The sequence below is a fragment of the Natrix helvetica genome (genome assembly GCF_964273705.1).
Source record: "Natrix helvetica genome assembly, chromosome: 4".
Taxonomy (NCBI): domain Eukaryota; kingdom Metazoa; phylum Chordata; class Lepidosauria; order Squamata; family Natricidae; genus Natrix; species Natrix helvetica.
In genome coordinates this window covers 58,542,342-58,557,226 of record NC_138550.1, presented here as the reverse complement: position 1 = coordinate 58,557,226, position 14,885 = coordinate 58,542,342, and positions in this window count along the sequence as shown.

Here is a 14,885-nt window from a genome sequence, read left to right as displayed (position 1 = left end):
GCACACCTAGAAGCAAACCAGTAACCAGTGTAGTTCACGGAGCAGAAATGTCATGTGGGCATGCAAGTCCATCACTGTTTATACCACAAAATACTGGACCAGTTGAGACACTTGGGTAATCTTCAAGGGCAGTCCCATGTACAATAATTGCAGCAGTCAAGCTGTGAGGTGATAAAGGTGTGACTGATTGTTTGGAAGGCTGCTTAATCCAGGAAAAGTGTACCAAATGGCACTATACAAAGGTCCTCTTGATGATAGCTGCCACCTGTTCATCAAGTAAAAGCCGTGAGTCCAAGAGAACTCTCAGGGTTGCATACTATTCCTAAGTGAAAAAAAATGCAACCCCATGCGGGAGTAAAGATGGATAATCCTGGGATTTGGCCCATAGCCTTTGACCTTGGTAAGATTGAATCAGAGTTGGGTTTTCCCCATCCAGACTTATGCAGTCTTCCATCCATTGGGTTAAAATCTTGACAGTTTCAGTTGGCCAGCTTGAGAGTGCCAAATTCCAAACCAGACTGGCAAATGACTTCACTTATCACTACCTCTGTTTCAGGTAGGGGCAAACAAAACAGAAGAGAGCACTGAGTTCTGGGGCATTCCACAAAGGAGGGGCCCAGGAATAAATTATCCCCATGAACACTAACTTGAATCAACTATGAAGGAAGGAAAACAGCTACCATAACATGATGTCTCCAATTCCCAACTCTGGGAGTTTGCTATTGAGAGATCAAGGAGCACAAAGAAATGTGACCAACAAAGTCTGCATATGAAATTCAGACTTGAATCCTGATTGAAATAGGTCTAGATGATTCATTTCTTCCATGGTCCAAAGTAAGTGCAGCCCATCCACCTCTTAACCACCTTCTCTAAAAATGGAACATTGTAGACAGAATGATGTCTGTTTGAAATAGTTGGATCCGGCTATTACCTCTTGAGGAAGGGGCACACCACAGCCTCCTTCAGAATTCCTGGGACCTTTTACCTTCCATTTCCTCAAAGAGGCTGATACCACTATATAAGTGCAACTATGTGTGACTTTACTGGCTGCCTTAACAAGCCAGGAATGACTTGAACCTTGTCCACTTTCTGAAGAGTCAGTGACTCAAGCATTACTCCAATGCACCTTAGACAGACAAATTTGGAATGGGTCTGGGAATGGGAAAGTTTGTCTTCCAAATAGTAACAATGTTTTTCACAGCAGCTCTACAGATGATCCAGTGGTCCATTCTTCCCTCAAAAGGAATGAGTTATCCAAGACCAAGCTGCTGAATGACTATCAGTGAATGAAATAAATAGAGAAATATTGTTGTTTCATCATCCTTATAGCCACAACATAGTCTGGATTTTTTTTCTCACAGCCTTATGATGTAATGGTGAGAGATTTGGTGGGGGTGGAGCTTACAACTGTGGATTATTGAGTAATGGTCACTTGACTCTTTATCAGCCTGTGAACGGACATTTACAGGGCCTTTATTGTGTTGAATAAAGGGTGGCTCAATATTGCAATATTATAGCTCTTATGGGCAGGAGTGGTTTCAAAACTTGGCTTTGGAGAAATAGGGTGTGCTAATAAAATGATTGGGACAGCTGTACAATAAATCTTGAGTGTTATAAAAGATTATGCTGATGAATAAAGTATGAGGAAGAAAACAAAACAAAATTACTTCATTATCATCCCCAGTAGGTGAAGAGTTGATAGAAAACTAACTGCCCTGCTTGGAGTTTTGTGAAAAATATTTACAGAAAAGAAGTCAGTTTGGGTGTGGGCTATATTTGAAGTTGTGCCTATCTGTGAAACTTTGACATTGTGAATGCCCATAAAAGCCGTACAAATACTCTTGGGCAGTGTAATGAATTTTTAAAAGTAAAGGGAACAAAACAGGAATATACAATGTTCTAGGCAATAAAATTCACGTGACTCTTCAAACATTCTTTATTTCTCCCACATTCATATCACTATATGTGGCATATATTTCATGGTAGACAGTATACTATATTTGTTATTGTGTGACTAAGCAGGAATTGCATGAGGTAAAAATATTGCATGGTTTTACCTTACACAAAAACCTGGATTCAGAGTCCTGCTCTTATCATCCATATTCTGCATGGCAGCTCTTTAAACATTTTAAGACTGATCTCCTCTTTTATCTTCCTTCTTTCCCATAGGATTTATTTTCCAGAATCATTCTTGTCATGCTCCTCTTGGCTTGTTCTAGTTTTTCAGAGTTCTTTTTTTAAAAAAAAATTTAATTTGTTTTTGAACAAGGACAAACAAACATAAAAACCCCATCTTTCATTACAAATTGTAGAAAGTGTGTCAGTTGCTTACAGTATTTCCATGCATCTCTTCCATATTCACCACCTGCTTTTCATATCAAATCACATATTTTAAATTCACCTATATTCATGTATATCACCATTATTATATCTCAACCTTAATTTGACTGTAATTGTTTTTACATCTTTTATATATAATATTCAAAATCTAGAATAGGATTATATGATAACATTCCATTAAATCATCCTAAAATCATCCAATCACAATACAACTTTATAACATATTGTAGATAAAACTTTTAAACCTCCTCTCATAATCTCCATGTGTTGTTTATATAAAATTTCATATTATCAAACTAATATATCTATATGTATTGTTATCATTATTAATCATTATTTAACTATAGCTATTGTCGCTTCATTTTATACATACTACTAGTAAACTAAATTTAGCTTAATTTTTCATTATACATTTTCATTGCATCAACCTGTATCTTTCCAGTAATAGTACGGACTTATATCTCTTGCCATTTGTAGCATTAATGTTCTAGTTACTTTCTTAATAAATCTTGTATAAATTTCTCTTGGCAACATGTTAGTCCTTTCATATCTCATAAAAGCTTGAAACCCAACATCTGTTCTTTCCTTTAGCTTATCTTTGGTTATCGCTAGTGCTTCTGTCAAGATTTCTCTCCTTATCTCCATCAATTTTTCTCTCTTTTCTTCTTCTGTGCTTTGAAGTCTCGGGTAGAGTTCCAATCCATCTATCTCGCCTTTCCATATTTTGCTCTTGCCATTATCAACCACGCTCACTTTGTTGTCTGTATCCAGTTTTCTTATCTCTTTGCTCATTTTTTCTTCCATCTTTTGAACTCTGTCCTCCACTTTCTTCATTTGGTAAACATCCCCAGTTTCTCCATCAGATTTTTCTCTTTTGTATTCCATATTCTCCAATCTCTTTTCAATTCTCTCTGTCACAACTAATAGATTTTGAATTTCAAACATAATCATTTGCAATGTTACAGTTTCTTTTTCCTGCTGAGCCATTCTTTCAATTTTGCAGACACTGCCGCTATAGGGTTCAAGGCTATTTTAATAAACTTCAAACAGGTTCATTTATTATCTTTCAAGTCAAAATGTTGTCTTCCCTCCAATAGCTAGTGATAAAACTTCCAAAAGGCACCTGTATAAACAAGTTGTGCTGTTCCTACTATCACTGTCAGTAAACAAACTGAAAGAACCTTGAATCTCAAGTGATCAAAGAGAAAGAAGAAAAAACAATGTATCCAGCCTCCAGCCTCTAAGTGGCAGTGTAACTGCTTTTCCTCCTGTTGTTCCTCCTCTTTATAATCCTTCTTATTATCTTCTTTATATTCCAAGCTTAAGAAACAAAAAAAACCCTTAAATGGAGATCAAAAACAATCAAATCAATCAAATCAAGCATTATAAAAAAGGAGATTTTTAATCCATAGGTATAAGCAAAAGTGAAAAAAGAAGAAAAAAGAATTAATCCATTCAGTTTAAAAAATATGGAGCCCCTGCAAAAGTTCTATCCATGAAAAAAAAATAGAAACTGGATAACACACTAAGTTCAATGCAGATCAATCTCGCCGCCTACATTCTTCTGTCTTAACTTAACTTAATTTTTTTTCTTGGGTAGTCTTTTCCTCTAATAATAAAATTTCCTCACCAATTCGACACACTTTCTCTTTCCACTTTCCTCCCATTCCAGAGCTGTCCCAACTTCAGCAGCTTCATTAGCTACGTTTCTGTCGCCGGAAAAAAAAGGGCTATTCATGGATCTTTCAGGGACTTTGCGGTGTCCTTGAGATTAGCAGGAGGTGCCCTTCTCAATCACCATTTCTGCAGGATGGTTTAGGTCCAAATGGACTGTCCAGCGGCAGAAATTTGACTGCAATCTCGGAACACCAAGATTGCACATCGTGCTGTCGCGACATCAGCTCTCCTCTGCCTAGTTTTTCAGAGTTCTAAAGTACTAAATACAATATTCCAAATGCTTGTACCAGTGATGGCAAAACTGCTTTGGCTCCCATGCCAAAAGCAAGGGGAGCATGGGGGAGGTCATGCATTGGCACAATTTTTTTGCCCTCCTCAGGCTCTAGAGGCTTTCTAGGAAAATGGGGAGGGTGAAAACAGCCTCCCCCGCCTGGAGGGCAAAAAACAGACCTACGGGGAACCCAGAAGTCAGGAATGGTGATTTCCAGTTTGTCTGTAGGGCCGATTTTTGACCTCTGGAGCCTTCAGGCGGCTTTCCTGAAGGCTCTGGAGGGCGAAATACGGACCTATGGACAAACCAGAAGTCACTTCTGGTTTGCTCGTAGGGCGATTTTTGCCCTCCTGAGCCTTCAGGGAAGCCTCCTGAAGGCCCATAAAGGCTTCGGGGGGTGAAAAATGGACCTACGGGGAACCCAGAAGTTTGGGAATTGTGACTTCCGGTTTGTCCATAGGGCCACCTTTCGTGCTCCGGAGCCTTCAGGGAAGCCTCCTGAAGGCCCCTCAAGACTCTGGATGGCAAAAAACAGCCCTACGACCAAACCAGAAGTCCATTCCTGAACTTTCAGTTTGCCTGTAGGGCCGTTTTTCATGCTCTGGAGGCTTCCTTGAAGCCTCTGGAGGCCAAAAAATGCCCTCAAAAGAAGGCTGAAGTCAGCTGGCCAGCACACACATGCGCACTGGCCTGCTGACAGGGCAACACCTTGTGTGCCCTGACAAATGGCTCCGTGTGCCACCTGTGGCACGTGTGCCATAGGTTCGCTATAATGGGCTTATATGTTTATGCATTGTACATTGCTTTTCTGGTGTACTTTCTTACACTCCTTCTAGTTAATTACAAACCTGAACTTTCATTCTGAAAATCCATAAATCACTTGTATTTTATACAGCAAAACATTTGAGTTAATATTGCAAGATTTCTTCATGGCATTTGAAAGAAAAATGCAAATTGTTATAATATACAAGACTTAATTACTCATTAGACCAATATTTAATTAATCATTAGACCAAAGGCATATTTAGTCCAGCCATTGGCTCTCATCAGATGCCTATGGAAAGCCACCAGTGATATAACTTCCCCACTGCAATACAATAATTGTGTAGAGAGACAACATTATTACTAATGGAAAAGATAAGTCATCATGACATGTAATTCCTGGCAACCTCATCCTCCAACTCATTCATGCATTTTCTATATGTATTTTTTAACATATGAAATCAGCTTTGGTAGCCTTTGAGTCTGGACTGCATCACTTGTAAATGCTGTTCAGTTGAAATAGAAACTAGAGAAAATCTAATTTTCTCCCAAATGTAAATTTACTCCAAATGTATTTTGAGATAGAAAATGCAGATGGGATTTGACTTTCTGCTTTTGAGTAGAATATCAGATTTATGGTCAACTTGTACACGGCCAAGATCTGTGGTTTTTAAATGTGATATATAAATAAATACATTTTAATTCAATTAAAGCCAAAGTGCTACCAAAGGCAGTACGTTTAAAAAAAAACAATTTATCCTACTATCTGTCCAATCGGTGCACTGAACCTTAAATTAAACAAATATATTCAAGCTAGAGTGGTATATAAAGTAAGTCCAGTTAGAGATTAGAGGGCATGGGAAGTGTATTAAGTGAATACAGAAAATTGGGTGAAGCTATCAATTCTGATTAAGTTAATTAATAAGTAGGTGCATCATGGGAATATAGCCATTGCAATTTCAAATCCAATTTCAGTGTGATTAGAATTAGTACAAAGGTCCAGAGGGTAGAGAATGAAACTGCCTCCACTATTCATTTCAAATGTTAAAATCCAAACTTCTGAAATTCTACAGGCAATGCAGCCACTACTGAACATTCTAGGAATTGTTCCATACATCTGGAAGTTGAGAAACAGGGCCATACATAAAAGGTTGGGAAACTGGGGTGCAGATAGGAATTACTGTGTAACCACAAATATGGAAGTACTTTTACTGTATTGTAAAGGAAACTATTCAAATGCATGTTGGGTTAGAAATATTCTTCAGAAAATATGTTAAAATGACAATTAAAAAAAATACAGCTTACATCTATAAATATACCCTGTTTCCCCCAAAATTTCTCTGGAATGAGCTGTCCCCAGAGCTTCGCATAATCCCCGACCACCGGTCCTACCGACGTGCCCTAAAAAGTTGGCTTTTCCAGCAAGCTGGCCCGGCCTGAACAGAATAAAATAAATGATTAATTTAATTATTAATTTTAATCTAATTTTTAAAAATTTATTGTTAATATTAATTGGGTTTGTTTTTGGATACTTTATTTAATTTCCTTTTTAACTTTTGTAATATGTGTTTTTTTTTTTATGTTGTACGCCATCCTGAGTCCTTTGGGAGAAGAGCGGCATATAAATCCAATAAACAAGCAAACAACAAAATAAGACCTCCCCGGATAATAAGCTTTTGAGCGCATGTACTAAAATAAGCCCTCCCCTGAAAATAAGCCCTCCCCGAAAACACAGCAGCAGCCATGAGGTGACCACGCTTGCCACCTCCTGCACCTCAAAAAGACCTCACCAAAAATAAGGTCAAATACTTATTTCAGGGGTCAAAAGAAAATAAGACCCTATCTTATTTTCTAAATGCTTTAAAATGTTCCATCATTAATTAAAGCAAACTTTTTAATCTAAAAAAGGCCCACATAAAATCTGGCTAAGAAATATTGTATTGACAGGATTTAAATGATAATGCCAAAAGAAACAGCATATAGTAATATAGCCACAAAATTCTTAGTGATCACTAATTATCCATAGTAAAATCAGCTACAACTTATGAAGAATAAACATGATGCCATAATGCTGCAAGAGCCCTGTGTTTTCAAATATTACATGGTGGTGTTTATTTGGAATAAATAGTGTTCAACCAAAGAATGTTTAGCTTTGGGATTTATCACTCATTTCCCTCTCCTCCCCACCTCTTGCTTTCTTTCTGAACTCATAGATTGCATCTGGCATTTGGATTTATTTAAATCAACAAAGGGACACCTTGAATTCCTACTCTTCTGCTTGCTGTCCCATCAACATACAAAATCAAGAAAATGGACAGATGACAAACTTTGGCATAAAACAGCTGGGCATACACATTGCAATTCTATTGCATCCCCTTGTGGTGTCAGTGATATGAAGTGATTTGCATTCCTTGTTCATTGCATAGGTCATCTGACTATGTAGTTTATGTTCCATATGATTTAATTCAGAGAGATCTGGTTCTAATTTAAGCTAGGAGTCAGGTAGACTAGCTGTAAAATGACTAGGGACTAAATGAAAATGAAAATGGCTGCAATCAAGATGAAAAAATCTGTAGTCTCAAAAATGCCACCTGAAATGGAGCATGTAAATGAAATGATTATGATGGAATAACGTCACTTCTGGCCACAGTCCAGAACTATAAACAGAGTGTAGTGGGTTGTAATGCATGTGTCTCTTCCTGATTCTACCCACCGATCAGATGGTTGATGTCTTCAGGGGAGGAGGTGTGGGGACCTAAAGTGAGTTATAGATTGGTGCCATGTCTTCTTCCTGCCCCCCTTCCCCCAGTCCCAATAATCCAGCATGACTTTTTGGAACAATATGTAGATGGTGAATCAATAGCATGGTACATTGCCGCAAGACTAGGAGTGTTTGGCAATACCGAAATACAAGTGTTATGCTGAACGGTGGCAAAGGAAGTGATGACGGTTGTAGTCTAACATATCTGAAGAGCACCAATTTAATAAAGTCTCAATAAATAAAGCAATACTACAAGTTGAATATAGCTCTTGTGCTATTAGTAAATCCACTCCTATTCATGTTTTTCAAAAGCTAACTTTTTATGGCTTAATGTTGTGACTTTGACATGAGCAGATCTCAGATTAGAGTAGAAAGAAGGCTCATAAAAGCAGGGGTAATATAATAAGGCTAAATTAAGTTCTGCTGGGGCTCAGAAATGCCATTTGTTTTCACTGCCAAGCCTAACAATGGAAAATGCAGCAGATGCCGATGAAGTAGCCTCAGACTAAGCAGGTGCAGCATACATTTCCTGCTGAGGTAGGGCTGGAGGAGATATTATGTACGAGTATCACAGATGAGGGGGTATGCTTAAATCATCCCCTCTTCATCAATTCTGTGCCCGTCACATCTCACCCAGCTGTTAACTTTCCAACAGCTGCAAGTTTGGAAGGGTGCCTGGCTGTTAGGAAAATGCCATAAGGAGACGACAGTGAAAGAGAACTGGGGGAAAAGTTAGGGACCCCTCCCCCTAGAATTCTTTCTGGCTAATATTTTCCCTTATTTCCACTATTTGGGCAACATGTTCTTGGTCCCTGTAACAAATGGTAGCATTAGTACTTTGAGTAGCTGCAAAAAAAGTCATAGTTGGCACAGTGGGGGTCAGAGGAAAAGCCTCCAAATTAGAGGGTGTCACTTCCAGGCAGATTATGGCTCTGACATCACATTTCTTAGAAATCAAGAACTCAGAAAACTGTAATTACAAAGTCAGAGAAAGGCTGTGCTGCCTTGAAATTCTAGGAGCCAGATTGCTGAAGTTTCTTGACACAAATTCCACAAGTTAGAAAAAGGGAGGGAAGGGGGTCATATAACAGTCTTCGGAGGCTGATGATGCAATTGTCATCTCGTCTATTGCTGTGCTTGTGCTGCTGTTTTAAGGGCTGTACATTCATCCAGAGCTCCTCCCAGCTAGCCCTGGCTTTGTAAACTGAGCATGCCAGGAGCTGGGAAGACATTGTTTGCATTTGTCCATGGGTGTGTGTGTGTGTGTGTGTGTGTTCTGAGAGGGATGTGATGATTCATTGGAAGATTTTCAGGACAACATTCTCCGGAATTCCCCCCTCCTTGATTCGGGACCTGTGGCACGTAGACCCAAACTTCATTAGAAGTGTGTGTGTGTGTGTGTGTGTGTGTGTGTCCCCACAAAGCTATATTTATGTAAACTTTATCAGGAAATTTCCAGACTGTGACATTTAATTCTTCTTTAAACATTACTGTTTCAAATTCACTATCAATTCTCACAGCTTTTTGGACTTCTAAAAAATAAAATCTCTGACATTTCCATAGTGTGAAGCTGAACTGTGGATTTAAAGGGATCATTTCTTTTTTTTTTAGGGTCATGGAAGTTAAACATTCATCTGGGATGCAAACACTGGGAATGAATTGTGCAGACATAATTAAGAATTATTAGATATTTCTTATATTGCCATCTCATTTCAGGAAGTAATTCTGAGTATCATTTTAACTTCACAGTGACCCTTTAAGGCAGACAAAATGAGAAGCCAATCACCAAAGATCCCAGTAAAATTTAAAATTACTCAAAATTTGGATCTGGATTCCTCATCATCTCCTAACTCAGAGGTAGGAAACCTGCAATGCCTGTTCGAAATTCTTCTTTCAGAAGATAACCAGAGCCCACCTCTAAGAGAAATGGGTGATTGAGAATGTGAAAAGCAAACAAACAAATAAGAAAGACACAACTTTTCTTGGTGTGGAACGAGAAGAAGGACTAGCTTGGTATTTGCTTTCTGTTCAGTATACGTCTATAGAACTACTGAAGTGATTGCATCCTTTTTAGCTACAGAAAGAAGACAGAATAACAAAAAATAATCACTGTGACAGTCCTCCTATATCTGGAAGCACTATCTTAATGTCATTTATTCTCTCTTTTTCTGACTTTTAGCCAACTACCTATCCTTGAGAAGATCTGCCTCTTAACCCAGAACCATTGGGTTGCACTGGCATAGGGGATGATGTCCAGCTAAAGTTACATGCCATAATACAATTTAATGTAGAACAATTGTTTTCTGCCATTTGGGTTATTTTGAATATACAGTCCTAAGTTTAGAAAGTGTAATTGTCTGACAATTGGGAACCTTGGTTCAAATCTGTATTAAAAGTTGGAAGTGTGTGTGTATATGTGTGTGTGTGTGTGGCAGAAGATTACGAAGGTGTAGTATAGAACGGGACTTGGGATCCTTGCTCACCCATAAAGTTGATGGCATGACTGTGAACCAGTTACTTTGCCAGCCTATTCTACTTACTATAGGTCTAAAGTGAGAACAGGGCAGGAACCACATAGCCTCTCTAAATCCTGTACATAAGCAATAGACAAATAAGTCTGACAGGAGAGAGCTACTTCCGCAGTTTTTAAAATGCCAGAGAATTACTTTAGACCTTTGTTGGCTAAAGACAGCAATTCCAAACATACTTTAATGGCAAGTAACATTAATCCAAATGAAGCTAAATAAACATATTGAAGATTTTACTTGTAAGTTTGCCAGTGATGTTTGCCCCCTTTTTCATTTTGTGAAGGAGATGGGATGAAAATGCAAAACATCAAAAGTAACCCATTCCCCAATAAGGCTTTGGAATGAGGGAAGCTTAAATAATACTTTGCAAAGATCTATTCTACCCCCTTTTTTATGACCTGATGCTTCTTTGTTCTCTCCTTGTTCCTTCCTGTAAATTTGCTAATCTTTGCTCACCTGCCTTTGCATTCCTAATTTCATTCCCTTATACCTAAAGGGAATGAAGTCAATCACTGTGAGAAGAGAAAAATAAAAAAGATTGCAGTTCTGTTAAATTACCTACTGAAGTGCAGGCCAGGACTTGTTCAGTATGTCAGGGAAGAGAAATGCTTCACGCAAGTAAGATGCTTCTAGACTAAATGAGATTAACAGCCCCTTTTGTTTTAAAGTCTGCTTCTATACATGGATTTCCTACATGGCAAAATTTTGAGGTTTTGCTAGAATTAGAGATAGAAGATTTATGAAGTGAGCAAGGATTCCATCTGATTTTTAAAATGCCCTTTAAAGCCATTTGAAACATTATACAGTTTCTTTTCAAGCACTTCCTGGAATGGCTGTTTGACTGCCCAATCTAGAGCGGGAGTGTCAAACTCAAGGCCCGCAGGCTGTATTCAGTCCGCGTGGGGGGGCTTAGACCTGGCCTGCAGGGCCACCTTGGAAACAGCGAAGGAAAAAGCCTTCAGTGCCTCTGCTACTGAAAACAGAGATCAGTAGGGCCATGCACGAGCTCCATTTTCACTGGCAGAATGCTAGCAAAACAAACCACTAGCAAAAGTGGCATTTGATCACACGAGTGACATCGAGCTGGCCATGCCCCCACCCAGCCATCCCAGATCAAAAACACAACCCTGACCAGGTTTGGGTTTAGAACTTAAGCAGGATTAATCCTGGACTGTGTCTGAATGTGAGTCTATCAGAGAATACCAGTGTTTAGGTAAGACCAGAAAATTGACAAACTCCCAGAAAAGGGCAAATTTCTGACTTACTCACCCAGGCACCTTCCCATTGGATTTAAGACTACAACCCAAATCACTAGCCACCAGAATTTGCCAGATTAGAGCCAGAAGCCATGCAGGCCTTTCACTTGTAGTAACAACTAGCTATGATACAAAGTAAAATTTGGGAGAAGGCTATAAATAATATCCCTAATGGCTCCCCCAGTGGAATATAATCAGCAAATGAAAAACAATCTGCATTGATCAGGGACAACAAGAAAGGGCATGATGCTTTTGCCTGTTATCACACTCTGACTCAGTGATTAACTGTTTCTCCCTTCTTGGTGGTTCTTTTCTTGCAAAAAAACTAATATGAGAAACAATATGCATTAAGGTCCAAATATCTGAATTGTTCACTAACAATTGTATACAAGAATATACTTTCCCTTTCTAGTAGCAAAGGTTTTGCAACCAACTAGAAAGGAAATAAAATCCAAAGGTAAAACACATTTCAACTTAAATAGTGCTGCAAGTCACGTTCAGCTGTCCCACCTACATATAGAAAAAGGTTGGCCATTAACTAAACAAGCCGGCTCTCTTGATGCCCTTTCATCCATGACACATTCTTTAGGGATTAGATGAACAATGTTTAGGTTAGTGAAAATTCTGATCTTCCAGGAACCTGTTTGAGCCCTGCAAAAATGCAGTTTAACCATTTATGGTATAAATACTTAGGAGTACATAGGCGGCAAATTTAGAAAGGAATCTAATCAATAGCTTCAGTGATAAATGCCACTTTAGTTAATGTTAATCAGAACTGTTGACAGAAACCCATTCATAGCTTAATGATGAATTTAAACGACCTCCTTATGTCTGGGGGAAGTAAGACCTCAGGGCCATACCAGTGGCATTGGTCTTTTATCAATCTTCCTCATATTTAATCTCCCATGGGAAAGTTCATATGAGAAACATTAACAGCAGATTGTACACTAAGTACTCTATTGCTAACACTCTTGGGAAGTTAAGTTTTACCAGAATGAAGAGTCAGTTCTTATGATCTCTATAGTGAGAAATCAAACACTTTGGAAAAAGCTTTTTAAAAAGGACACGTATGTCAAATTCTTTAAAAGTTGCTCATTAAGCTTTTCAGAGCAAGCAATAATTAAGGAATTCTATACAATTATGATCTCCAGTTCTCATGCTTATTATGTCTATTAAACTATTTATAATGTATAAACATCTACTTTCAAGTTTGTTTTCACTACTGCAGTTCAGCAGGGGGAACAAATCAACCTGATGCAAAGGTTCTTGTTTGCCTTTTTATTTACTTCCTGTTTGGGAACAGAGGGCACTGGCTAGGAATGACTGAGGATCGGAGTACAGCCAGGTGAAAGAAAGGTCCCATTGTGAAATCATGGAAATGCTGACAAATTTGGCATGACAGCCAAGGCCATGAAGCGGAATTTTTTCAGTCATTGTGTATGTGTGGATTGGGATGAGTAGGTGATGTCTACACATCACCAATTGAAATGGGTATGGAGTTTCACAAACATGTTTGGAAGACTAAGGGAAGATTGTCCATTGTGCCTGTATCAGGAGGAGGTTTTCTTCCTACATTGTTCTCTGTACCAGTCCAAAATGATTCATTAGTAACATGTTTTTCTCATATGGCTACAGTTCATATGATGGCCAGATAGCAGAAGAAAGCCAGCTATCCACACATTGAACCAAATGTTGAAAGTTTCTCATATCAGCTGTTGCTAGAATCCCAATGAAAAATTGCTCTATGTAAGCTGACTCCTGAAAGCTGGTAAATGTGAGGAGGCCCAGAGAAACCTTTACCTTTACCTTTTATTTCGATTTTTATACCGCCCCCTCTCCCCAAAGGGACTCGGGGCGGTGTACAGTCAAGTGAAATAGATAAAATAGACTACAAACATGGAAACATAAAAACATAGAAGAGGAGGCAATACAACACTGTACAGGTAAAGCAGATAAAAAACAGTATATAAACAATCCTAAAAAATACCCAATTAAAATTACCCAGTTAAAAATATATCTGCCAAGAGGTATAATGAGGTTATGAATGGTCCAGGCCGGCTAAACGGAACAGGTGAGTCTTCAGTTTTCGTCGAAAGGAGAGAAAGTCGGTGGTGGTTCTGATATCGGGGAGGAGGTCATTCCAGAGGGTTGGGCCCATCACAGAGAAGGCTCTACTCCTAGGTGTCGCCCGTTGGCACTGCCTAGTGGACGGCACCCGGAGGAGCCCTTCCCTGTGAGAGCGAATCGGTCGCAGGGAAGTGTGTGGTAGGATGCGATCCCGCAAGTACCTAGGTCCTGAGCCATGGAGCGCTTTAAAGATGGTGATTAACACCTTGAAACGCACCCGAAAGACCACAGGCAGCCAGTGCAGCTCGCGCAGGAGCGGTGTTACGTGGGAGTACCTAGTACTCCCAAAAATAGCCCGCGCGGCTGCGTTCTGGACTAGCTGCAGTCTTCGAGCGCGTCCCAAGGGAAGCCCCATGTAGAGGGCATTGCAGTAGTCCAGCCGAGACGTCACCAGTGCATGAGTGACCGTGCGTAGGGCATCCCGGTCCAGTAGGGGGCGCAATTGGCGCACCAGGCGAACCTAGTGGAACGCCCCCCTTGCCACGGCTGCCACATGGTCATCCATTGACAGCCGGGCATCTAGGAGGACGCCCAAATTGCGCGCCTGTTCCACAGGGGGCAATTGCTCGCCCCCTATGGTCAGCGATGGAATCAACTGACTGAACCGGGTTGCCGGTAGCCACAGCCACTCAGTCTTGGAGGGGTTGAGCTTGAGTCTGTTGTCCCCCATCCAGACCCCGACGGCTTCCAAACACCGGGTCATCATTTCGACAGCCTCGTTGGGGTGGTCTGGGGTGGAAAGGCAAAGAACAACCCTGTTATAATGATCACAGGATTGGCTGAGGCCTGCCTGACGCAAATCAGTAAATTATATTCCCAATCACCCAAGTAAAAAGGGCTCAGGACGGAGCCCAAGCTATTCAAGGCATTGAGTCCTGTGAGAAAATTCAATAAGCCTCTCTCAACTGTTGGCAAAAACAAAAAAACAAAAACCAACCCTAATAATTGTCCTTTCGTGATAGTGCAAATCTGCTTTCTCAGCCTAATAAGTAGGACTAGTTGTGGGGACACCCCGTATTGATAAGAGGTATAGCTATTGAACCTAGACCTGTTCTGGATGAAAAGGAGACTGGGAAATCTGCCTCACAACCATAGTCTGAACCAGGACCAAGAGCCACCACATTTCCCAGTAAGAGTCAAAGAATTTAAGAAAAAATAATAAT